This window comes from Coregonus clupeaformis, chromosome 36, assembly GCF_020615455.1.
Source record: "Coregonus clupeaformis isolate EN_2021a chromosome 36, ASM2061545v1, whole genome shotgun sequence".
Taxonomy (NCBI): Eukaryota; Metazoa; Chordata; class Actinopteri; order Salmoniformes; family Salmonidae; genus Coregonus; species Coregonus clupeaformis.
In genome coordinates, this window is record NC_059227.1 from 20,776,514 (window position 1) to 20,801,651 (window position 25,138).

Genomic DNA, 25,138 nt, shown 5'->3' on the forward strand with positions numbered 1-25,138 from the left:
GCTCACTAACAGGGATGTAAACAAATTTGTGCACAACATTTGAGAGAAATAAGCTTTTTGTGGGTATAGAACATTTCTGGGATCTTTTATTTCAGCTCATGAAACATGGGACCAACACTTTACATGTTGGGTTTATATTTTTGTTCAGTATATTTCCACTTTTCATCTCCCCGTTATTCATGAATTGATCTGCTATCTGTGTAATTATCAACTCAAGTTTGCCAAATATAGGAGATATTCTGTCATTCATTAAAATAGGTTATCTAGCAAGTTTAACAACTTTGTTAATTCTACCTTTGTTTGACTGTCGTTACAAAGTATGTATGATTCGACAACGCTATACTCGGGGTGCGTTGAGATAGCCTACTTCTGAAATGCACTGAATTAATTGAGGAACATGATAACGCTCTGAATTTATGAAGGACTGTTTCGAAATTCACAACAATGTCATAGGCGATCAAAGATAGTTACTTTATCATTACAAAATATTAGTTTCATTTGCTCTGAAATCTTTACATAGTGGCGCAGCCAAACCGACAAGGTGGCTCTTATTTGGGGAGAACCCTGGCATGGTGACCATATATTGGTTTTAAACGCTTTAAATTGGCACTTGCGATTTTTGCAGTATTTCCCGGGACTCTCGGGATAAATATGAATTATTGAAACTTGGTAGATTTTCAGCAAAATATGAATCCCTATTTTACAGTGTTAGGCTTTCAGAAGGCAATTCAGAGAAGCAGATCGTAATTTTGGGTCCTCTTAATTTCCATCATTACTCTGACAATGAAGGGATGGGGGCAACTTCTTGTCGCGCACGGTGCTCAAGTTCAGAACGGCTGTCAGTCAAAACTCATACAGTGCTCTGAAGTGGAGACCCTGAGCGCTGATGTCATGTATAGGATGTTGCTGCACAGCCATTGCATTCCAATTTAGGCACTTATTAGTGTCCAAATCTGCCATTTTCAATACGGGTATGAGTGTAAAGTGCTACCGACGTTTTCCAGCGTTTCTTTTTTTTAAGGTGATAAATGAGGTGAAAAGGAGACTGGAGGAGGACTTTAAAGCAGCACTCCAGTCTCCTTTTCACAATTTTTAACACCCAATTTACTTAACAAAAGGCACATCTGAATGGGTGGTCCAAGTAAGTCATGACATAGCATAAGTGGAGTGGTGGCCTTTCCTCTGTTGTTCTCTATTGCTCCTCTAATGTTCCTCAAGCAAGGGGGAGGCTGATGACTTCACAGATACCCATCAGACCAACTTGAATGCCCTACTACTCCTTGAAGTTTGCAGTTATGTCCCCAAAATTATTTTGCCCAAAACATGTTATTTTACCCTTTAGTGTGTGTACTTTACTGTTTTATACTTGGGATATCGCTTTCAACAGTAAATAACAAAAAATTGCTGGAGGACATCTTTGAGATTGGTTTACACTGCATCAGTGAGTTTGGCTATGCTGAAGCAAGGAGTAATATTTCAGAAGCAGAAAAACACATTTGAGCCAGTCTGACATGACATATCCCCGAGCCTCAGAAGAAAGAGATGAAGGGGACAGTTTCAACCAAAGACGTTGATCAAAATGTCAGACTTTAACCATGTTAGAGCAGCCTGGGAAAGATTTTCATTTAGCCTTTCAGCAGTCGGCCTCTATCCCATCTCCCAACACGACACGGACCGAACAACAACCATCAGAGAGAGATGACAATGCTGATAGTGATACAAAATATCCATATCCAGATGTTTTCTGCTTTAGAGAGGTGAGACATGCGGCCGATTCCGTTGGAAGGTCAACCTGAGCATACCCAAATAAAGTTCGTAATTTCCAGGTGAAACCAACTTCACACTTATCCTTAAAGGTCTGTATATTGGAGTTCATGCTTTATTTGAAAAGTTTAAGTAGGTAATTGCGTGTATTTTGGCCATTTCAGAGTAGGAGGCCAAGTCAAAAAACAAAAGGCTTTTCAGTGAATCATATTTCATGGCTTTTTGAAAGAGCTCACAGAACTTGTTTGTCCTTCAGTGTTAGTTATGAAGATGCGATGTTAATTTACATTTACATTTACATCATTTAGCAGACTGTCACGCTCGTCGAACAGAGAGGACCAAGGCGCAGCGTTGCGGGTGAACATATTTATATTTATTAACTAGATCACACGATCAAAACAATGAACGAAACGTGAAGTCCTTCGATGCACAAACCAAAAGGAACAAGAAACCACAACACAGTGAAAAGACCGATAGTTAAATATGGCTCCCAATCAGAGACAACCAGCTGTCACTCGTTGCCTCTGATTGGGAGTCACTCAGCCCAACATAGAAAATCAAACATAGAATACACACCCTGGCTCAACATAACATTGTCCCCAGAGCCAGGGCGTGACAGTACCCCAAAGGCGCGGACTCCGGCCGCGCCAAACAACCACAACAGGGGAGGGACCGGTGGGCACTCCGCCTCGGCGGCGGATCCGGCTCGGACATGACCCAGGCACGGGTTGTGCTGGACTGACGACGCACACCCCTGGCTTGATGCGTGGAGGAGGAACGGGCCGGACCGGGCTGACGGCGCACCCCTGACTTGGTGCGGGGAGCAGGAATGAGCCGGACCGGGCTGACGACGCGCGCACCACTGACCCGGTGCGGGGAGCTTGGGACGGGCCGGACCGGGCTGGCGACGCGCACCACAGACTTGGTGCGGAGAGCAGGAACGGGCCGGACAGGGCTGACGCAAACGCACCATAGACTTGGTGCGGAGAGCAGGCACGGGCCGTGCCGGACTGACGACGCACACCACTGGCTTGGTGCGGGAAGCTTGGATGGGCCGGACTGGGCTGGCGACGCGCACCACAGACTTGGTGCGGAGAGCAGGAACGGGCCGTGCCGGACTGACGCACGCACACCACTGGCTTGGTGCGGGAAGCTTGGATGGGCCGGACTGGACTGGCGACGCGCACCACAGACTTGGTGCGGAGAGCAGGAACGGGCCGTGCCGGACTGACGACGCACACCACTGGCCTGGTGCGGGAAGCTTGGATGGGCCGGACTGGGCTGGCGACGCGCACCACAGACTCGGTGCGGAGCGCAGGAACGGGCCGGGCTGGGCTGTCGACGCACACCGCAGGTCTGGCGCGGGGAGCAGGAATAGACCGGACCGTACTGGGGACACACACCACTGGCTCCACACCGGGATCTGGAACGGACCGGACTGGCAACACACGCCAGTACCCCTCGCCGTGCCTCTACACCTTCCATCCCCTCTTCTACCAGTGGCCCCCGTAACCTGGCGGCCTCCTCTGCAACCCCGCTGGACCGCTCCATAGCGGCCTCCTGCTGCCCCGACGTCGTGAGCCCCCCCCTAAAAAATTTCTGGGGGTCTCTCCTCCCCGTGGGCCAGGCCTCCATCATTCTCGCCCACCTCTCGCTCCTCTGTCTCCAACCCTCGTCACTCAGCTCCTCAATGGGCTTGACCCAGTCGAAGCTGCCACGGAGATCTATTAGCGATGGCTCCTGGACACGCTGCTTGGTCTGGTCTTGGTGGTTTCTTCTGTCACGCTCGTCGAACAGAGAGGACCAAGGCGCAGCGTTGCGGGTGAACATATTTATATTTATTAACTAGATCACACGATCAAAACAATGAACGAAACGTGAAGTCCTTCGATGCACAAACCAAAAGGAACAAGAAACCACAACACAAAGTGAAAAGACCGATAGTTAAATATGGCTCCCAATCAGAGACAACCAGCTGTCACTCGTTGCCTCTGATTGGGAGTCACTCAGCCCAACATAGAAAATCAAACATAGAATACACACCCTGGCTCAACATAACATTGTCCCCAGAGCCAGGGCGTGACACAGACGCTCTTATCTTATGAGGCAATAGAGGCAAATTTGAAGTCTTGAATCTTGTTTGCGTGTTCTAAAGTCTTGTAAAGATAGGGGGGACTGGGATAAGCAATGTAACATCATAACGTTTTTTAGGAAAAGGTTTTGTAAAACATTCACCTTACATCACCTTACATCGGATCATCTTGAAACGTTCTCTGTAAAGCTATCTTTCATCAAGGTTTTATATGGTCTGTAATTGGTTTCTCTCTTTTCATTGTCAGTGTCCTTTTTTAGCGTTATGATATCCATAACATCCATAACGGTTGTGGATGTGATGGATATTGATGTGTCAGATCTTGGCTTCAGAACCTTGTGCATTCACCACATTTTGTGGGCTTGTGCTGAGATGTATGCTTCAGACTTTGACAGAAGCAATTGTTGATATCTTGAAAATGATGTGTTTTAGCTAAGTTTATCTTGGAACATTTTTGCTGAAATGCATTTCTCATACATGGCAGTACAGTTTTTTTAGATAGAAAGATGAGCGTGTTTATAAAAAATCTGAATAGACCTGTATTGTCTTTTTCAAATGAAAGCCCCCCCCAAATATACAGACTTCATCCAGTGGCCAGAAAAATAGATTGGCAGTATAGGAACGTGTATAGTCTAATTTGCATATTTTGTTGCAATATTTCAGAAACATTTAAATACAACAAAAATCCTATTTTTGTGTCTACATTCAACTGGTAAAGATTCATTTTGATTTATATAACTGGAAAAAAAGCGCCATGCTCTCTACCAATTGAGCTACAGAGGACCACAAAAAACATGTTAGGGTGTGGTGCCTGGCCTTGTGTTATACAGGCTATTCAATCCTAAGGTACTATGTCTTCTGCTGACCTTTTGTGTTATGATAGATTTTGATCATGACATCTTTATGATTTGTAATGTCTATTTCAGACTCTTAACATCCATAACGGAGGTTGTTATCCCTCTAAAGTAATAATGGAAAATAGATTTTGTGTTCAGCCAAGCCTTTTCTTAAAATTGGCAATCAATGTTTTATATACAAACTTAAACTTAACATTCATAACACTTCTTATTTGCTTTTTTTCTCCAACATGCCAATATTTTGAAATCCGCTTTCTTGGGTATACACTCATCCAAGGGGTACTATAGACATGCACATCAAAAGTTGTATTTATATTTTGTCCATCTCTGATTATGCATTCTAATGTAATATCCATAACTCTGGAATCGCCCATACCTCAAATCAGGTCAACTCGACCCCGCGTAGCATTGAAGCTACATGTCTGAGGCTCACAAATCAAATCAAATCAAATTGTATTTGTCACATACACGTGTTTAGCAGATGTTATTGCGGGTGTAGCGAAATGCTTGTGCTTCTAGCTCCGACAGTGCAGTAATATCTAACAAGTAATATCTAATTTCACAACATATACCCAATACACACAAATCTAGTAAGGAATGGAATTTAAGAATATATACATATATGGACAAGCAATGACAGAGCGGCATGGACTAAGATACAGTAGAATATTATAGAATACAATATATACATATGAGATGAGTACTGCAAGATATGTAAACATTATTAAAGTGACTAGTGTTCCATTTCTTAAAGTGGCCAGTGATTTCAATAGCCAGCAGCAGCCTCTAATGTGCTAGTTATGGCAATTTAACAGTCTGATGGCCTTGAGATAGAAGCTGTTTTTCATTATCTCGGCCCCAGCTTTGATGTACTGACCTCGCCTTCTGGATGATAGCGGGGTGAACAGGCAGTGGCTCGGGTGGTTGATGTCCTTGATGATCTTTTTGGCCTTTTTGTGACATCAGGTGCTGTATGTGTCTTGGAGGGCGGGTAGTTTGCCCCCGGTAATGCGTTTGGCAGACCGCACCACCCTCTGGAGAGCCCTGCGGTTGCGGGCGTTGCAGTTGCCGTATCAGGCGGTGATACAGCCCGACAGGATATTCTCAATTGTGCATCTGTAAAAGTTTGTGAGGGTTTTAGGTGTCAAGCCAAATTTCTTCAGCCTCCTGAGGACCATTTCAGTTTGTCAGTGATGTGTACGCCAAGGAACTTGAAGCTTTCCACCTTCTTCACTGCAGTCCCGTCAATGTGGATAGGGGGGTGCACCCTCTGCTGTTTCCTGAAGTCCACGATCATCTCCTTTGTTTTGTTGACGTTGAGTGAGAGGTTATTTTCCTGGCACCACACTCCCAGAGCCCTCACCTCCTCCCTGTAGGCTGTCTTGCATTGTTGGTAATCAAGCCTACTACTGTTGTGTCATCTGAAAACTTGATGATTGAGTTGGAGGCGTGCTTGGCCACGCAGTCATGGGTGAACAGGGAGTACAGGAAGGGGCTGAGCATGCACCCTTGTGTGGCCCTAGTGTTCAGGATCAGCGAAATGGAGATGTTGTTTCCTACCTTCACCACCTGGGGGCGGCCCGTCAGGAAGTCCAGGGCCTCGAGCTTAATGATGAGCTTGGAGGGTACTATGGCGTTGAATGCTGAGCTATATTCAATGAACAGCATTCTTACATAGGTATTCCTCTTGTCCATATGGGATAGGGCAGTGTGCAGTGTGATGGCGATTGAATCGTCTGTGGATCTATTGGGGCGGTAAGCAAATTGAAGTGGGTCTAGGGTGACAGGTAAGGTAGAGGTGATATGATCCTTGACTAGTCTCTCAAAGCACTTCATGATGACAGAGGTGAGTGCTATGCAGCGATAGTCATTTAGTTCAGTTACCTTTGCTTTCTTGGGTACAGGAACAATGGTGGCCATCTTGAAGCATGTGGGAACAGCAGAGTGGGAAAGGGAGAGATTGAATATGTCCGTAAACACACCAGTCAGCTGGTCTGCGCATGCGCTGAGGACGCGGCTAGGGATGCCGTGTGGGCCAGCAGCATTGCGGGGGTTAACATGCTTAAATGTCTTACTCACGTCGGCCACAGAGAAGTAGAGGCCACAGTCCTTGGTAGTGGGCCTCGTCGGTGGCACTGTGTTATCCTCAAAGCGGGTGAAGAAGGTGTTTAGCTTGTCTGGAAGCGAGACGTCGGTGTCGGCGACGTGGCTGGTTTTCCTTTTGTAGTCCGTGATTGTCTGTAGACCCTGCCACATACGTCTCGTGTCTGAGCCGTTGAATTGCGACTCCACTTTGTCTCTATACTGATGTTTTGCCAGTTGAATTGCCTTGCGGAGTGAGTAGCTACACTGTTTTGTATTCTGACATATTCCCAGTCACCTTGCCATGGTTGAATGTGGTGGTTCGCGCTTTCAGTTTTGCGCGAATGCTGCCATCTATCCATGGTTTCTGGTTAGGGTGGGTTTTAATAGTGACAGTGAGCACAACATCAGCTATACACTTCCTGATAAACTCAGTCACCGTTTCAGTGTATTCTTCTAAATTATTTTCGCAAGCTACCTGGAACATATCCCAGTCCGCGTGATCAAAACAATCTTGAAGCGTGGATTCCGATTGATTAGACCAGCGTTGAAAAGTCCTTAGCACGGGTACTTCCTGTTTGAGTTTCTGCCTATAGGAAGAGAGGAGCAAAATGGAGTCGTGGTCAGATTTACATTTTAGTCATTTAGCAGACGCTCTTATCCAGAGCGACTTACAGTTAGTGAATACATATATATTTTTATACTGGCCCCCCGTGGGAATTGAACCCACAACCCTGGCGTTGCAAACGCCATGCTCTATCAACTGAGCTACATCCCTGCCGGCCATTCCCTCCCCTACCCTGGACCAATTGTGCGCCACCCATGAGTCTCCCGGTCGCGGCCGGCTGCGACAGAGCCTGGATTCGAACCAGGATCTCTAGTGGCACAGTTAGCACTGCGATGCAGTGCCTTAGACCACTGCGCCACTCAGGAGTCTATTTGTCTATTTGCCAAAAGGATGGCCTTATAACCATCCCGGAAGTTCGAATAGCAATGGTCGAGGATTTTAGCAGTGCGAGTACAACAGTCGATATGTTGATAGAACTTCGGCAGCCTAGTCCTCAAATTAGCTTTGTTAAAATCCCTGGCTACAATAAATGCAGCCTCAGGATATGTGGTTTCCAGTTTGCATAACGTCCAGTGAAGTTCTTTGAGGGCCGTCGCGGTATCGGCTTGAGGGGGGATATACACGGCCGTGACTATAACCAAAGAAAATTATCTTGGGAGATAATACGGTCGGCATTTGATTGTGAGGTATTCTAGGTCGGGTGAACAAAAGGACTTGAGTTCCTGTATGTTACTACAATTACACCATGAGTCGTTAATCATGAAACACACACCTCCGCCTTTCTGTTTTCCGGAGAGAAATGTATTCCTGTCTGCGCGATGAACTGAGAACCCATCTGGCCTCACCGATTTCGACAGAATATCTCCAGAGAGCCATGTTTCCGTGAAACAAAGTGTGTTACAGGCCTTGATGTCTCTCTGGAAAGAAATCATTGCCCGGAGCTTGTCGACCTTGTTAACCAGAGACTGAACATTAGCGAGTAGTATACTTGGAACTGGTGGGTGGTGTGCGCACCTCTTAAGTCGAACCAGCAGGCCGCTCCAAGTGCCTCTCCTCCGCCGGCGATGTTTTGAGTCAGCCGCTGGAATCAGTTAAATTGCCCTGGAGAGAGCAAACAAAGGATCTCCTTCGGGAAAGTCTTATTCCTGGTCGTAATGCTGGTGAGTTACCGCCGCTCTGATATCCAATAGTTTTTCCTGGCTGTATGTAATGATACAAAGCACTTTCTGAGCTAATAATGTAAAAAAATTATACATAAAAAAGCTCCTAAGAGCTAGTAGCGAGGCCACCATCTTCGTCGGCGCCAGAGTCCAACAAAGCGGCATTGGGGAGATAACAACATCTTTGGCTCACGCTTGCCGGTGGACGAGCATCGGCGGGGCGCAGGGACAGAACTCTGGGAAAAGATGACAGAAATTGCGTGGGACTGGCGAAAAGAACCTGGACCCCTCTCCCTCCTCCTCCTCCTTAACGGCCCCTTCTCCAACGGCTTCCTCCTCCCCTTCGCCAATCGATGAAAAGTGATTCCTTTAACATTAGCCTAATTGAAGGACCCTTTTGAATTGGATGGAGAAAGACACAGCACACACACCCGCACGCACACACACACACAGCAGCACAGCCCACTGAGTCGTGGGTTGGAGTTCATTCTCTATCCACAGGGCCTTTTCTTCTCTGTAAATGGCAGGTTCTCACACAGGGGTCGGAGGTCAGATTGTGGGGCATCATGTGACCTGTGTCTCATGACAACTGAAGCCCCCCTGGGCCCTCCCTCCTCTTTAAGAGTACAGTAACACTATGTGCTGAAATCACACTGCTGTGCTAAATTCTGGATGGACATTCTCAGCATTCATACTGTACATGTAGAGAGAGAGAGGATGATGGGGGTTGGCAGGGAATGAGAGAGAAAGAGAGGAGGGTGGGGAAGAGAGAGATGTGGAGAGATAGAGTAAAGATTGAGAGTGTGAGATGGAGAGTAAAGATAGAAAGTGAGAGAGTAAAGAGATAATGTGAGTGCTAGACAGTCTATGTAAGAGAAAGAAGATTCAGAAAGCATCTGCGTCACTATGACTGTCTTGTGTTATCACTCCATAAGATTGACTCAGTGAAGGTGCTGACCTTCCACTTATTCTGATATTATATTGAACAATGATGAGGCCGTCTATTTGTAATGCCTGCCAAACACGTCTGCCAGCCCAGGGAACCTGATGAGATTTTTTTAGCCGGCAGAGAACCGTTGGTTAAGGTAGCCTGTGTCGTATAGTTCACTTTAGATTAAGGATGGCTGTGTCTGCCTGAGGGTCCCATCTCTCTCTCTATAAATTGGTCATTTAGCAGACGCTCTTATCCAGAGCGACTTACAGGAGCAATTAGGGTTAAGTGCCTTGCTCAAGGGCACATCGACAGATTTTTCACCTAGTCGGCTCGGGGATTAGAACCAGCAACCTTTCGGTTACTGGCACAACGCTCTTAACCACTAAGCTACCTGCCTCTCTCTCGCTCTCTCGCTCATACTAGTGCTGCAATAAGAGACAGAGAGGATAAAGACAAGATGTTTCCTCTCGCTCTTCTCTATGTCCTCTCTCTATATCTCTGTGGTCTGTCAGAAGGCATTGTGTGGCTACCTGCTCGCCTCCAATCGACACGGAGGTACAAAGCTCCTTTTCTTTCTTTCTCTTTTTCTCCCTCTCGCTCTTCCTCCCTCCACCTTCCTCTCATTTCTTATCAGCAGGCATATTTCAAGACCTGGGCATTCACTCGATTGTTTGGTGGGGATGGCTAGCAGACTGGTGAGGGAGTGTGTGTGTGTGTGTGTGTGTGTGTGTGTCTGTCTGTCTGTCTGTCTGTCTGTCTGTCTGTATCAGGGCCGTTAAGGAGGAGGAGGAGGGAGAGGGGTCCAGGTTCTTATCGCCAGTCCCACGCAATTTCTGTCATCTTTTCCCAGAGTTCTGTCCCTGCGCCTCGCCGATGCTCGTCCACCGGCAAGCGTGAGCCAAGGATGTTGTTATCTCCCCAATGCCGCTTTGTTGGACTCTGGCACCGACGAAGATGGTGGCCTCGCGACTAGCTCTTAGGAGCTTTTTTATGTATAATTTTTTTACATTATTAGCTCAGAAAGTGCTTTGTATCATTACATACAGCCAGGAAAAACTATTGGATATCAGAGCGGCGGTAACTCACCTGCATTACGACCAGGAATACGACTTTCCCGAAGGAGATCCTTTGTTTGCTCTCCCCAGGGCAATTGAACTGATTCCAGCGGCTGACTCAAAACATCGCCGGCGGAGGAGAGGCACTTGGAGCGGCCTGCTGGTTCGACTTAGGAGGTGTGCACACCACCCACCGCTTCCAAGTATACTACTCGCTAATGTTCAGTCTTTGGTTAACAAGGTCGACGAGCTCCGGGCAAGGATTTCTTTCCAGAGAGACATCAAGGCCTGTAACACACTTTGTTTCACGGAAGCATGGCTCTCTGGAGATATTCTGTCGAAATTGGTCACCAACTGTTAGTCGGGAGCTTCATGAAATGGGTTTCCATGGCCGAGCAGCCGCACACAAGCCTAAGATCACCATGCGCAATGCCAAGCGTCGGCTGAAGTGGTGTAAAGCTCTGGAGTGATGAATCACGCTTCACCATCTGGCAGATCGACGGACGAATCTGAGTTTGGTGCAGTTGGAACAATGGTCTGGGGCTGTTGTTCATGGTTCAGGCTAGGCCCCTTAGTTCCAGTGAAGGGAAATGTTAATTCTACAGCATACAATGACATTCTAGATGATTCTGTGCTTCCAACTTTGTGGCAACAGTTTGGGGAAGGCCCTTTCCTGTTTCAGCATGACAATGCCCCCGTGCACAAAGTGAGGTCCATACAGAAATGGCTTGTCGAGATCGGTGTGGAAGAACTTAACTGGCCTGCACAGAGCCCTGACCTCAACCCCATCGAACACCTTTGGGATGAATTGGAACGCCTACTGTGAGCCAGGCCTAATCGCCCAACATCAGTGCCTGACCTCACTAATGCTCTTGTGGCTGAATGGAAGCAAGTACCCGCAGCAATGTTCCAACATCTAGTGGAAAGGCTGTTATAGCAGCAAATGGGGGACCAACCCATGATTTTGGAATGAGATGTTCGACGAGCAGGTCTCCACATACTTTTGGCCGTATAGTGTATTAGGCTATCATATTATTGGGCTATATCAGTCAATAAGGTAGACGTAGTTTGAAAGAGAACAGAATAGGAGAGTGGACACTGACTTGAGCAACGTTTTGCATAACTTCGATAGGAGCGGGACGATTTGCAGGCAGACAAATGTTTTATCAATATTTATTTCCAGTCAATGTCGGAGCCTAAACCATAGCTTATCATATTTAGGAAGTTCATTTACCATGGAAAGACAACTTTGCTGTGCTTCTTCACCCATGCATGTAGCCTACAGGCTATTTAATTGAGACCACGCATAGGCGCCCAGCAAACATGTCCACATTGGCACGATGTGTGTCCAATGCAGGCTAAAAAATTGGCCCCACGTAGGCTTCCCACCAAATTGGCCCCCATGGCATTGTCCCAGTGTGGCCCAGTGTGGGCAGCCCATATCTGGTGATGGCAGCCCATTTTTTCCCAGCAAACAACACATGTAGGGTGCCCACATTGAGCCGGTGCACCTTTGCTCATCGGCTCCACATTGGCCCCAAGGCAGGTGGCCCCAAGAAGAACGATTTCCCAAATAATCCTGTTTACATGGACACATCTTAAATCAGGCTACCTGACGGCACTCTGATAAATGCAGAAAATCGGCAATCAAAATAAACGTTCTACCACAGCGACCATGATATTTTTGGGAAGCATATTTGATTCTGAGTTCGGACATATAAAGTTTGTATGTGAAAACTATTTTAAATACGCATACATTCAGTTGTTCCGAACTCACTTCACTCACTCAATAGAGGGAGGCTCTCTCAGCTGGTGGTGGCACATGCGCAGATCAAAAACACAGCTGGAAAGCCGATTTAAGGTGCTAAGAAAACCAAGTGTTCGAAACCAGCATATGTTTACTTTGATTTTGACCTTACAACGATTAAGATAAGCAGAGTAAGGTGTTTACATGACTATTGCATAATCTGCCTACGGCCAAAATCAGTTTAATATCAAATTATTACTGTTTATGTAAACGTACTCATTGGCAGTGTATGTATAAGATACCTTTTTGTTGACATTACACAACAGAACACTTAAACTTGAACTCTTATTAACGTTTGCATAAAAATAACTTGTGATATAATTGGCTTTAAAGTTCCGAACTCTCATTGGTTTGAATGGTGTCAGCAATTCCCACTTTGCCCACCAAACACCCAATGGGGTCATTTTTGCTGGGTGGTTACATCACACACAGTTAACTCATCTGTGAGTAAGTTAAAAAACCAAAGGAGGGGGCAACGAGGGGAGAGTGGGGGATAGAGACATGAGGTAGGTAGAGACATTAGGAATGAGGGGGGAAAAAATCAATTGTGACACTCTGGCTCCATGGACTTTGATATTTGAGCCAGGGTTGTTCATTTTCATTTGTTTGGGTGTATTTCTATGTTGGGGTGTCTAGGTTGTTTGATGTCTATGTTTGGTGATTGTGCTTGATTAGTCATATGACTCCCAATCGGAGGTAACGAGTGTCAGCTGTCGGCTCGTTATCTCTGATTGGGAGCCATATTTATACTGTGTGGTTTCTCCTTGGTTTTGTGGGTTTTTGTTCCGTTTTCGGTCTGTGTACCGTGGACTTCATTGAGTCGTCTTTTGTTTTGGATTTTGGTTACTTTGCTAAATAAAGTCATGTTTCTTGGACACGTTGCGCCTTGGTCATACTTGGACGACATAGACGACCGTGACAGAAAAACCCACCACAAAAGACCAAGCAGCGTGTCAAGCGGCAACAGGACCTACCTACACAGGATTTATGGACTCCCATAAAGGATTCATGGACATGGGAGGAGATTCTGGATGGTGAGGGGCCTTGGGATCAACCGGGAGAATATCGCCGTCCTCGTGAAGAGCGGGAGGCAGCTAAAGCCGAGAGGCGGCGATATGAGGAGGCAGCACGGAGGCAAGGCTGGAAGCCCGAGAGTACTACCCAAAAATTTCTTGGGGGGGGGCTAGAAGGGAGTGTGGCGAGGTCAGGTAGGAGACCTGCGCCTACTCCCTGGACTGACCGTGGAGAGCGAGAGTACGGGCAGACACCGTGTTACGCAGTAGAGCGCATGGTGTCTCCTGTACGCAGGCATAGCCCGGTTCGGTACATTCCGGCTCCACGTATCGGCCGGGCTAGACTGAGCATTGAGCCAGATGTCATGAGGCCGGCCCCACGCATCCGGTCACCAGTGCGTCTCCTCGGGCCGGCTTACATGGCACCAGCCTTACGCATGGTGTCCCCGGTTCGCCTACATAGCCCGGTGCGGGTTATTCCACCTCCCTGTACTGGTCAGGCGACGGGGAGCATACAACCAGGTAAGGTTGGTCAGGCTCAGTGCTCAAGGGAGCCAGTACGCCTGCACGGTCCGGTATTTCCGGCACCACCTCCTGTCTCCAGTCCAGTACCACCAGTGCCTACACCACGCACTAAGCCTCCTGTGTGTTCCCGAGTCCTGTGCGTCCTGTTCCTGCTTCCCGCACTAGCCCTGAGATGCGTGTCCTCAGCCCGGTACCTCCAGTTCCGGCACCACGCATCAGGCCTACGGTGCGTCCCCAGGGTCCAGTATGCCCTGTTCCTGCTCCCCGCACTAGCCCTGAGAGGCGTGTCCTCAGCCCGGTACCTCCAGTTCCGGCACCACGCATCAGGCCTACGGTGCGTCCCCAGGGTCCAGCATGCCCTGTTGCTTCTCTCCGCACTAGCCCTGAGATGCGTGTCCTCAGCCCGGTACCTCCAGTTCCGGCACCACGCATCAGGCCTACGGTGCGTCCCCAGGGTCCAGCATGCCCTGTTGCTTCTCCCCGCACTAGCCCTGAGATGCGTGTCCTCAGCCCGGTACTTCCTGTTCCGGCACCACGCACCAGGCCTACGATGCGCCTCAGACAGCCAGAGTCTGCCGTCTGCCCAACGGGGCCTGAACTGTCCGTCTGCCCAACGCCGTCTGAACTGCCCGTCTGCCCAACGGGGCCTGAACTGTCCGTCTGCCCAACGCCGTCTGAACTGCCCGTCTGCCCAACGCCGTCTGAACTGTCCGTCTGCCAAGCGCCGCGGGAACTGCCCGTCTGTACTGAGCCTGCAAAGCCGCCCGTCTGCCATGAGCCTTCAGAGCCGTCCGCCAGACCGGAGCCGCTAGAGCTCTCCGCCAGACAGGAGCAGCCAGAGCCTTCCGCCAGACAGGATCAGCCAGAGCCTTCCGCCAGACAGGATCAGCCAGAGCCTTCCGCCAGACAGGATCAGCCAGAGCCTTCCGCCAGACAGGATCAGCCAGAGCCGTCCGCCAGACAGGATCAGCCAGAGCCTTCCGCCAGCCATGAGCAGCCAGATCCGTCAGCCAGCCATGAACAGCCAGATCCGTCAGCCAGCCATGAGCAGCCAGATCCGTCAGCCAGCCATGAGCAGCCAGATCCGTCAGCCAGCCATGAGCCGTCCAGCCAGGATCCGCCAGAGCCGTCCAGCCAGGATCCGCCAGAGCCGTCCAGCCAGGATCCGCCAGAGCCGTCCAGCCCGGATCCGCCAGCCAGCCAGGATCCGCCAGAGCCAGCCAGCCAGGATCCGCCATTCAGTCCGGAGCTGCCCCTCAGTCCGGTGCTGCCCCTTAGTCAGGTACTGTCCCTTAGCCCGGTGCTGCCCCTTAGTCCGGTGCTGCCCCTTAGCCCGGTGCTGCCCCTTATCCCGGTGCTGCCCCTTATCCCGGTGCTGCCCCTTAGTCCGGTGCTGCCCCTTAGTCCGGTGTTGCCCCTTAGTCCAGGTGGGGTTAGTTGGAGGGTGGTCATTGGGAGGAGGCTACTGAAGCAGGTTGTGACTGTGGTGGGGTGGGGATCACGACCGGGGCCAGAGCCGCCACCGTGGACAGACGCCCACCCAGACCCTCCCCTAGTCCTTATGTTGGTGCGCCCGGAGTTCGCACCTTTAGGGGGGGGTACTGTGACACTCTGGCTCCATGGACTTTGATATTTGAGCCAGGGTTGTTCATTTTCATTTGTTTGGGTGTATTTCTATGTTGGGGTATCTAGGTTGTTTGATGTCTATGTTTGGTGATTGTGCTTGATTAGTCATATGACTCCCAATCGGAGGTAACGAGTGTCAGCTGTCGGCTCGTTATCTCTGATTGGGAGCCATATTTATACTGTGTGGTTTCTCCTTGGTTTTGTGGGTTTTTGTTCCGTTTTCGGTCTGTGTACCGTGGACTTCATTGAGTCGTCTTTTGTTTTGGATTTTGGTTACTTTGCTAAATAAAGTCATGTTTCTTGGACACGTTGCGCCTTGGTCATACTTGGACGACATAGACGACCGTGACATCAATACAGTAGAGTATCGCAATATTTTTTCTGTCGATACTGTGACTCCAAGTATCAATTTGTAAAATAAAATAAATATTAAAAAAATGAGGGGTGCGTGTCTCTGTGTTCTGTGTCGGCCCTGTATAAGGGCCCTTGACCTGACCTCTTGTGTGGCCCCATGCTCCATTGTGCTGCCATGTGAGTGAGTTAATGCTCCATTAGTATTCATTAGCTCCTCTCTTTGCCATATTGTGCTCCCTTCATTGACATATTGTTCAGAGAGCAATGAGCCAAGAGAGAGGAGGGCCCTGCACTATACAGACACGTGCTGCACACACTCCCTCCGCTAGTCCCTTTGTGTCGCACAATTGACCAATACTTTTTGATCTCTCTCTCTCTCTCTCCCTCTCTCACTATCTCTCTCTTTCTCTTTTTCTCGCTCCTGCTCTCGACCTTGTGCTTTCTCTTGCTCTATCTCTTCTCTCCGTGCACACTTCTCTGACTGTCCATCTTCTCTTTTTTTCCTCTTCTTTTTTTTTTCTTCTCCTGGGGTAGTGACCAGCATCCCAATGGTCTGTTGCCTTGGCGATGAGTGACAGGGAGGACGCACCACCCAAGCAGGGTGGAGATGGATGAAATGGGGTGAGCTGAGGTGGGGGTTGGGAGGTTGGAGCAGTAGGGAAAGAGACTACTGATTTGAAGAGGAGCAAGAAAAAGAGGAATAAGAAGCCACATTGAAATGGTGTTTGCAGTTGTAATGATTCTTTGTGGAGAGATCAACCTTGATTATTCTCATTCTCTCATATCTGTTCCTATGTGCTGGTGGCTTAGTGGAGAAGGAATCCAATCAGGGTTGTCAAGGTCCAGGGCAACTGAGGGAGACAATGCTCTTCCATTTTGTCTGAAGGATGTCCCAGTCAATGAAAGAGGAAAGCGAGGGGACGAGAAAGAAATGAATGAGTTGATTTCCAGGAGAGTGATCAGAGTACCATCTCAAAATAACAATAGTTAATTGAGGGAAATTCTCCATTCTCACGCATCCTTATTAAACAGGGAGAAAAGAGAGAAGACAACATTCTGGCGGATTGGAATGAATCTCATTCTGAGCCACCATTTTGAAACCTTCATTGTTATGTTAATTTGACTGACCCCTGGTAAGCGTCTGTAAAATGGCAGGTCGAGTAGGAGATACAGTATCTTGATTGAACACAAAGGCCACCCAGTGTTGTTAAGGAACTACTAGTAGCCTAGATCATATCGTAGCTGGTTCCCTCCCGTGTGTGGCTTTAACCATCCACCTGCATTTATACAGGCAGCCTAATTCTGGTCAATTGTTCACTAATTGGTCTTTTTATCAATTAATTTCAGCTATTTTGCCAATAATTGGGCAAAATATCAGAACTAGTGTATCACTACTACCACCAGTATTCCCTTCCTGTCATCTCATCTGTGTGTGTTAGGCTGCATTTAGACAGGCAACCCAGTTCTGATCTTTTTTACACTAATTGGTCTTTTGACCAATCAGATCAGCTCTGAAAAAGATATGATGTGAAAAGATCTGATGTGATTAGTCAAAAAACAATTAACGGTGTAGGATCTTAATTTGATCACCCTGTTGCAGGATAACTTTACTGCAATGCAGGAAATGTAAATTATTAATGTAGTGTATTTGAGGTTTATAAAAGCTTCTGAAGTTTGTAATTCCCACTTTGAAATTTCAGACCTGATTTTCCCTTACGAGAAACCCCTACATAAATGTCCATGAATTATAATCCACATAACAATTCACATTTCCTGTTGCTGTATGATTAAATACCTGCTGTAGCAAACTGGCTCAAATTAAGATCCTACATCTGTAGTGGAAAAAATATCAGAATTGAGCTGCCTGTGTAAATGCAGCCCTAGTTGCTCTTTTGATTACAGTGTCACATCTTCCCTGCCTGGTCTAAATTAGCTCCAGCCTTTTGCCTGGTTGACTACACCTCGTTAACATAATTCATTTTTATGGTACAGAATGAGTGTTCTTCGTTAATAGGTGATTGCTCGTTAAGTCCCCAAGCCTGTGGAGGACTCAATATGTAGTTATTGCTTCTCGTTAAGTCCTTGAGTGTGGGTGATTTAAAAAGTCATAGTCAATCGACTAATAATATAATAATACTCTTAGCAAAAATGTTTATCTTTATTTACAATCTGTAGAAACTATGAGAATAGAAAGGTTCAGAACCTTTGTGAAACATTACAGCACAGTTGAAAAATATAATACAAATAGAACTGGATGGTGTTCAGAGATAGACGGGAGGGGTTGAGTGGAGCTGAAGGGTGGGACAAAAAATAAGATAACTAATGTAGAATATACTGCGTCCGTAAAATGTATATAGGTTCATAACTTTTGTGAAACAGCACAGTTGAAAAATATATGGCAAATAGAAATCAAAACTGGATGGTGTTCAGAGATAGATGGGAGAGGTTGAGTGTAGCTGAAGGATGGAACTAAAATCAAACAAAATATAACTATTGTAAAATATACTGTGTCTGTAAAATTTATATAGTATGTATAAGCTGGAAGTAGAAGTGTTGTTGTCAATTAGTTTACTTCGATTAGGGGAGGGGTGGTAGGGTTAGGGGAAAATAATAAAGGAAAATATATTTTAAAGTATATATACAGTACCAGTCAAAAGTTTGGACACACCTACTCATTCAAGGGTTTTTCTTTATTTGTTCATATTGTAGAATAATAGTGAAGACATCAGAACTATGAAATAACACATATGGAATCATGTAGTAACCAAAGAAGTGTTAAACAAATCAAAATATATTTTATATTTGAGATTCTTCAAATAGCCACCCTTTGCCTTGATGACAGCTTTGCACACTCTTGGCATTCTCTCAACCAGCTTCATGAGGTAGTCACCTAGAATGCATTTCAATTAACAGGTGTGCCTTCTTAAAAGTTAATTTGTGGAATTTCTTTCCTTCTTAATGCGTTTGAGCCAATCAGTTGTGTTGTGACAAGGTAGGGGGGTATACAGAAGATAGCCCTATTTGGTAAAAGTCCATATTATGGCAAGAACAGCTCAAATAAGCAAGGAGAAACGACAGTCCATCATTACTGTAAGACATGAAGGTCAGTCAATACGGAACATTTCAAGAACTTTGAAAGTTTCTTCAAATGCAGTCGCAAAAACCATAAAGCGCTATGATGAAACTGGCTCTCATGAGGACTGCAACAGGAATGGAAGACCCAGAGTTACCTCTGCTGCAGAGGATACGTTCATTAGAGATACCAGCCTCAGAAATTGCAGCCCAAATACAGTGAGGGAAAAAAGTATTTGATCCCCTGCTGATTTTGTACGTTTGCCCACTGACAAAGAAATGATCAGTCTATAATTTTAATGGTAGGTTTATTTGAACAGTGAGAGACACAATAACAACAACAAAATCCAGAAAAACGCATGTCAAAAATGTTATAAATTGATTTGCATTTTAATGAGGGAAATAAGTATTTGACCCCCTCTCAATCAGAAAGATTTCTGGCTCCCAGGTGTCTTTTATACAGGTAACGAGCTGAGATTAGGAGCACACTCTTAAAGGGAGTGCTCCTAATCTCAGCTTGTTACCTGTATAAAAGACACCTGTCCACAGATGCAATCAATCAGATTCCAAACTCTCCACCATGGCCAAGACCAAAGAGCTCTCCAAGGATGTCAGGGACAAGATTTTAGACCTACACAAGGCTGCAATGGGCTACAAGACCATCGCCAAGCAGCTTGGTGAGAAGGTGACAACAGTTGGTGTGATTATTCGCAAATGGAAGAAACACAAAATAACTGTCAATCTCCCTCGGCCTGGGGCTCCATGCAAGATCTCACCTCGTGGAGTTGCAATGATCATGAGAACGGTGAGGAATCAGCCCAGAACTACACGGGAGGGTCTTGTCAATGACCTCAAGGCAGCTGGGACCATAGTCACCAAGAAAACAATTGGTAACACACTACGCCATGAAGGACTGAAATCCTGCAGCGCCCGCAAGGTCCCCCTGCTCAAGAAAGCACATATACAGGACCGTCTGAAGTTTGCCAATGAACATCTGAATGATTCAGAGGAGAACTGGGTGAAAGTGTTGTGGTCAGATGAGACCAAAATCGAGCTCTTTGGCATCAACTCAATTCGCTGTGTTTGGAGGTGGAAACATTATGCTTTGGGGGTGTTTTTCTGCTAAGGGGACAGGACAATTTCACCGCATCAAAGGGACGATGGACGGGGCCATGTACCATCAAATCATGGGTGAGAACCTCCTTCCCTCAGCCAGGGCATTGAAAATGGGTCGTCGATGGGTATTGCAGCATGACAATGACCCAAAACACACGGCCAAGGCAACAAAGGACTGGCTCAAGAAGAAGCACATTAAGGTCCTGTAGTGGCCTAGTCAGTCTCCAGACCTTAATCCCATAGAAAATCTGTGGAGGGAGCTGATGGTTCGAGTTGCCAAACGTCAGCCTCGAAACCTTAATGACTTGGAGAAGATCTGCAAATAGGAGTGGAACAAAATCCCTCCTGAGATGTGTGCAAACCTGGTGGCCAACTACAAGAAACGTCTGACCTCTGTGATTGCCAACAAGGGTTTTGCCACCAAGTACTAAGTCATGTTTTGCAGAGGGGTCAAATACTTATTTTCCTCATTAAAATGCAAATCAATTTATAACATTTTTGACATGCGTCTTTCTGGATTTTTTGTTGTTGTTATTCTGTCTCACACTGTTCAAATAAACCTACCATTAAAATTATACACTGATCATGTCTTTGTCAGTGGGCAAACGTACAAAATCAGCAGGGGATCAAATACTTTTTTCCCTCACTGTAAATGCTTCACAGAGTTCAAGACACATCTCAACATCAACTGTTCAGAGGATACTGTGTCAATCAGGCCTTCATGGTCGAATTGCTGCAAAGAAACCACTACTAAAGAACACCAATAATAAGAAGAGACTTGCTTGGGCCAAGAAACACGACCAATGGACATTAGACCGGTGGAAATGTGTCCTTTGGTCTGGAGTCCAAATTTGAGATTTTTGGTTCAAACCGCCGTGTCTTTGTGAGAAGCGGTGTGGGTGAACAGATGATCTCCGCATCTGTAGTTCCCACCGTAAAGCATGGAGGAGGAGGTGTTATGGTGTGGGGGTGCTTTGCTGGTGACACTGTCTGTGATTTATTTAGAATTCAAGGCACACTTAACCAGAATGGCTACCACAGCATTCTGCAGCGATACGCCATCCCATCTGGTTTGGGCTTGGTGGGTCTATCATTTGTTTTTCAACAGGACAATGACCCAACACACCTCCAGGCTGTGTAAGGGCTATTTGACCAAGAAGGAGAGTGATGGAGTGCTGCATCAGATGACCTGGTCTCCACAATCCCCCGACCTCAACCCAATTGAGATGGTTTGGGATAAGTCGGACCGCAGAGTGAAGGAAAAGCAGCCAACAAGTGCTCAGCATATGTGGGAAATCCTTCAAGACTGTTGGAAAAGCATTCCAGGTGAAGCTGGTAGAGAGAATGCCAAGAGTGTGCAAAGCTTTCATAAAGGCAATGGTTGGCTATTTGAAGAATCTCAAATATAACATATATTTTGATTTGTTTAACACTTTTTTGGTTACTACATGATTCCATATGTGTTATTTCATAGTTTTGATGTCTTCACTATTATTCAATTTTAAAATAAAGAAATACCCTTGAATGAGTAGGTGTGTCCAAACTTTTGACTGGTACTGTGTATTTACAAAAAAATAAATATTGGGGATCGAAAATGATGCCGACAATTACATTGATGGAAGCCACATTCTATCTGCAATATTAAAGCTTATCTACCCCTTTACATTTTTTTTTTGTTAAGTTGACCCCTGATTCTGACGAGCTCTCGTTAAATCCTAATATCGCTAGTGTTACCTCCTCATTAGGTCTCCCAGGTTGTTTGTTTGTTGACGTGGTATGTAATGACACCAAGACTGTGGTTGGTAGGGCTCCTCTCCTCTATACTGCCTGCTGTCTAAGCCTGCTGTCTATTGATCAGGGGATTGGAGGAACACAGGACAGGTTAGGAGGGATTTGAGCGAGCACCACCACTTTGACACTGAGCAGCATTAGACATTCCTGTGGTCAGGAATCTCTCTGGAACAGACAGACAGACAGACAGACAGACAGACAGACAGACAGACAGACAGACAGACAGACAGACAGACAGACTGGCTGACAGACAGAGAACCTGTAGCTGTACTAACAGACCTGAGGAGAGGAGGGCTGGAAGGCACTGCTCACAGACATATACACTGACTGTACAAAACAATAAGAACACCTGCCTAATATTGAGCCCTCTGAAATAAAATCACACACATGCGGTTGGTAGGTACAGTGCCTTGCAAAAGTATTCATCCCCCTTGGCGATTTTCCTATTTTGTTGCATTGCAACCTGTAATTTAAATGGTTTTTTATTTGGATGTCATGTAATGGACATACACAAAATAGTCCAAATTGGTGAAGTGAAATGAAAAAAATAACTTATTTCAAAAACTTCTAAAAAATAAATAACAGAAAGTGGTGCATGCAAATGTATTCACCCCCTTTGCTATGAAGCCCCTAAATAAGATCTGGTGCAACCAATTACCTTCAGAAGTCACATAATTAGTTAAATAAAGTCCACCTGTGTGCAATTTAAGTGTCACATGATCTCAGTATATATACACCTGTTCTGAAAGGCCCCAGAGTCTGCAACACCACTAAGCAAGCGGCACCACTAAGCAAGTGGCACCATGAAGACCAAGGAGCTCCCCAAACAGGTCAGGGACAAAGTTGTGGAGAAGTACAGATCAGGGTTGGGTTATAAAAAAAAATATCTGAAACTTTGAACATCCCACGGAGCACAATTACATCCATAATTAAAAAATTGAAAGAATATGGCACCCAAACAAACCTGCCAAAACTCACGGAGCAGGCAAGGAGGGCATTAATCAGAGAGGCAACAAAGAGACCAAAGATAACCCTGAAGGAGCTGCAAAGCTCCACAGCGGAGATTGGAGTATCTGTCCATAGGACCACTTCAAGCCGTATACTCCACAGAGCTGGGCTTGACGGAAGAGTGGCCAGAAAAAAAGTAATTGCTTAAAGAAAAAAATAAGGAAACACTTTTGTTGTTCGCCAAAAGGTATGTTGGAGACTCCCCAAACATATGGAAGAAGGTACTCTGGTCAGATGAGACAAACATTTTGCTTTTTGGCCATCAAGGAAAACGCTATGTCTGTTGCAAACCCAACAGCTCTCATCACCCCGAGAACACCATCCTCACAGTGAAGCATGGTGGTGGCAGCATCATGCTATAGGGATGTTTTTCATCGGCAGGGACTGGGAAACTGGTCAGAATTGAAGGAATGATGGATGGCGCTAAATACAGGGAATTCTTGAGGGAAACCTGTTTGTCTTCCAGAGATTTGAGACTGGGACGGAGGTTCACCTTCCAGCAGGACAATGACCCTAAGCATACTACTAAAGCAACACTCGAGTTGTTTAAGGGGAACCATTTAAATGTCTTGGAATGGCCTAGTCAAAGCCCAGACCTCAATCCAATTGAGAAAATGTGGTATGACTTAAAGATTGCTGTACACCAGCGGAACTCATCCAACTCGAAGGAGCTGGAGTTTTGCCTTGAAGAATGGGCAACAATCCCAGTGGCTAGATGTGCCAAGCTTATAGAGACATACCCCAAGAGACTTGCAGCTGTAATTGCTGCAAAAGGTGGCTCTACAAAGTATTGACTTTGGGGGGGGGGGTGAATAGTTATGCACGCTGTTTTTTTTTGTGTGTCTTATTTCTTGTTTGTTTCACAATAAAAAAAGATTTTGCATCTTCAAAGTGGTAGGCATGTTGTGTAAATCAAATTATACAAACCCCCAAAAAATCCATTTTAATTCCAGGTTGTAAGGCAAGAAAATAGGACAAATGCTAATGGGGGTGAATACTTTCACAAGCAACTGTATGAGAGAGATGTTTTACAGTTAAACCCACCATCATCCATCGCTCTCCTTTATAGAGGGGAAGAGAGATAGGGGGAGAGGGGGGAGGAGAAAAGAGGAAGCAGCACAACCTTGTCCAGCAGATACATTAGTCACCCTGCTCTTATGCGGTGTGTGTGTAGAGTTTGTGTGGCTGTGCTCTATCGCATGTATAAGGGACCTTCGCTGCACAAGGAATCGTACAGTACACTAGGAGAGTTAGTTACACATACAGTATTCAGACCTCTTGACTTTTTCCACATATCTTCCTCATCAATCTACACACAGTACCCCATAATGACAAAGCGAAAAAAAACATGGTATTGTGTGTGCAAAAAACAGATACATAAGTATTCAGACCCTTTGCTATGACACTCGAAATTGAGCTCAGGTGCATCCTGTTTCCATTGATCATCCTTGATGTTTCTACAACTTGTTTGAAGTCCACCTGTGGTAGATTCAATTGATTGGACATGATTTGGAAAGGCACACACATGCCTATATAAGGTCTCACAGTTTAAAGTGTATGTCAGAGTAAAAACCAAGCCATGAGGTCGAAGGAATTGTCCGTAGAGCTCCGAGACAGGATTGTGTCTAGGCACAGATCTGGGGAAGGGTACCAAAAAGTTTTTGCAGCATTGAAAGTCGCCAAGAACACAGTGGCCTCCATCATTCTTAAATGGAAGAAGTTTGGAACCATCAAAACTCTTCCTAGAGCTGGCCGCCCGGCCAAACTGAGCAATCAGGGAGAAGGGCCTTGGTCAGGGAGGTGACCAAGAACCCGATAGTCACTTTGACAGAGCTCCACAGTTCCTCTGTGGAGATGGGTGACTCTTCCAGAAGGACAACCATCTCTGCAGCATGGCACCAATCAGGCCTTTATGGTAGAGTGGCCAGACGGCAGCCACTCCTCAGTAAAAGGCATATGACAGCCCGCTTGGAGTTTGCCAAAAGGCACCTAAAGACTCTCAGACCATGAGAAACAAGATTCTCTGGCCTGATGAAAACAAGATTGAACTCTTTGGCCTGAATGCCAAGCGTCACGTCTGGGGGAAACCTGGCACCATCCCTACGGTGAAGCATGTTGGTGGCAGCATCATGCTGTGGGGATATTTTTCAGCGGCAGGGACTGTGAGACTAGTCAGGATCGAGGGAATGATGAACGGAGCAAAGTACAGAGAGATCCTTGATGAAAACCTGCTCCAGAGCGCTCAGGACCACAGACTGGGGCAAAGGTTCACCTTCCAACAGGACAACGACCGTAAGCACACAGCCAAGACAAC

General features: G+C 46.4%; 1 protein-coding gene across 3 annotated transcripts in view; it reads left to right on the forward strand.

The window, feature by feature from the left end:
* Nucleotides 1-25,138, forward strand: part of LOC121552364 (wiskott-Aldrich syndrome protein family member 1) — a 160,734-nt gene that overhangs the window by 41,224 nt on the left and 94,372 nt on the right. The window lies entirely within an intron of this gene.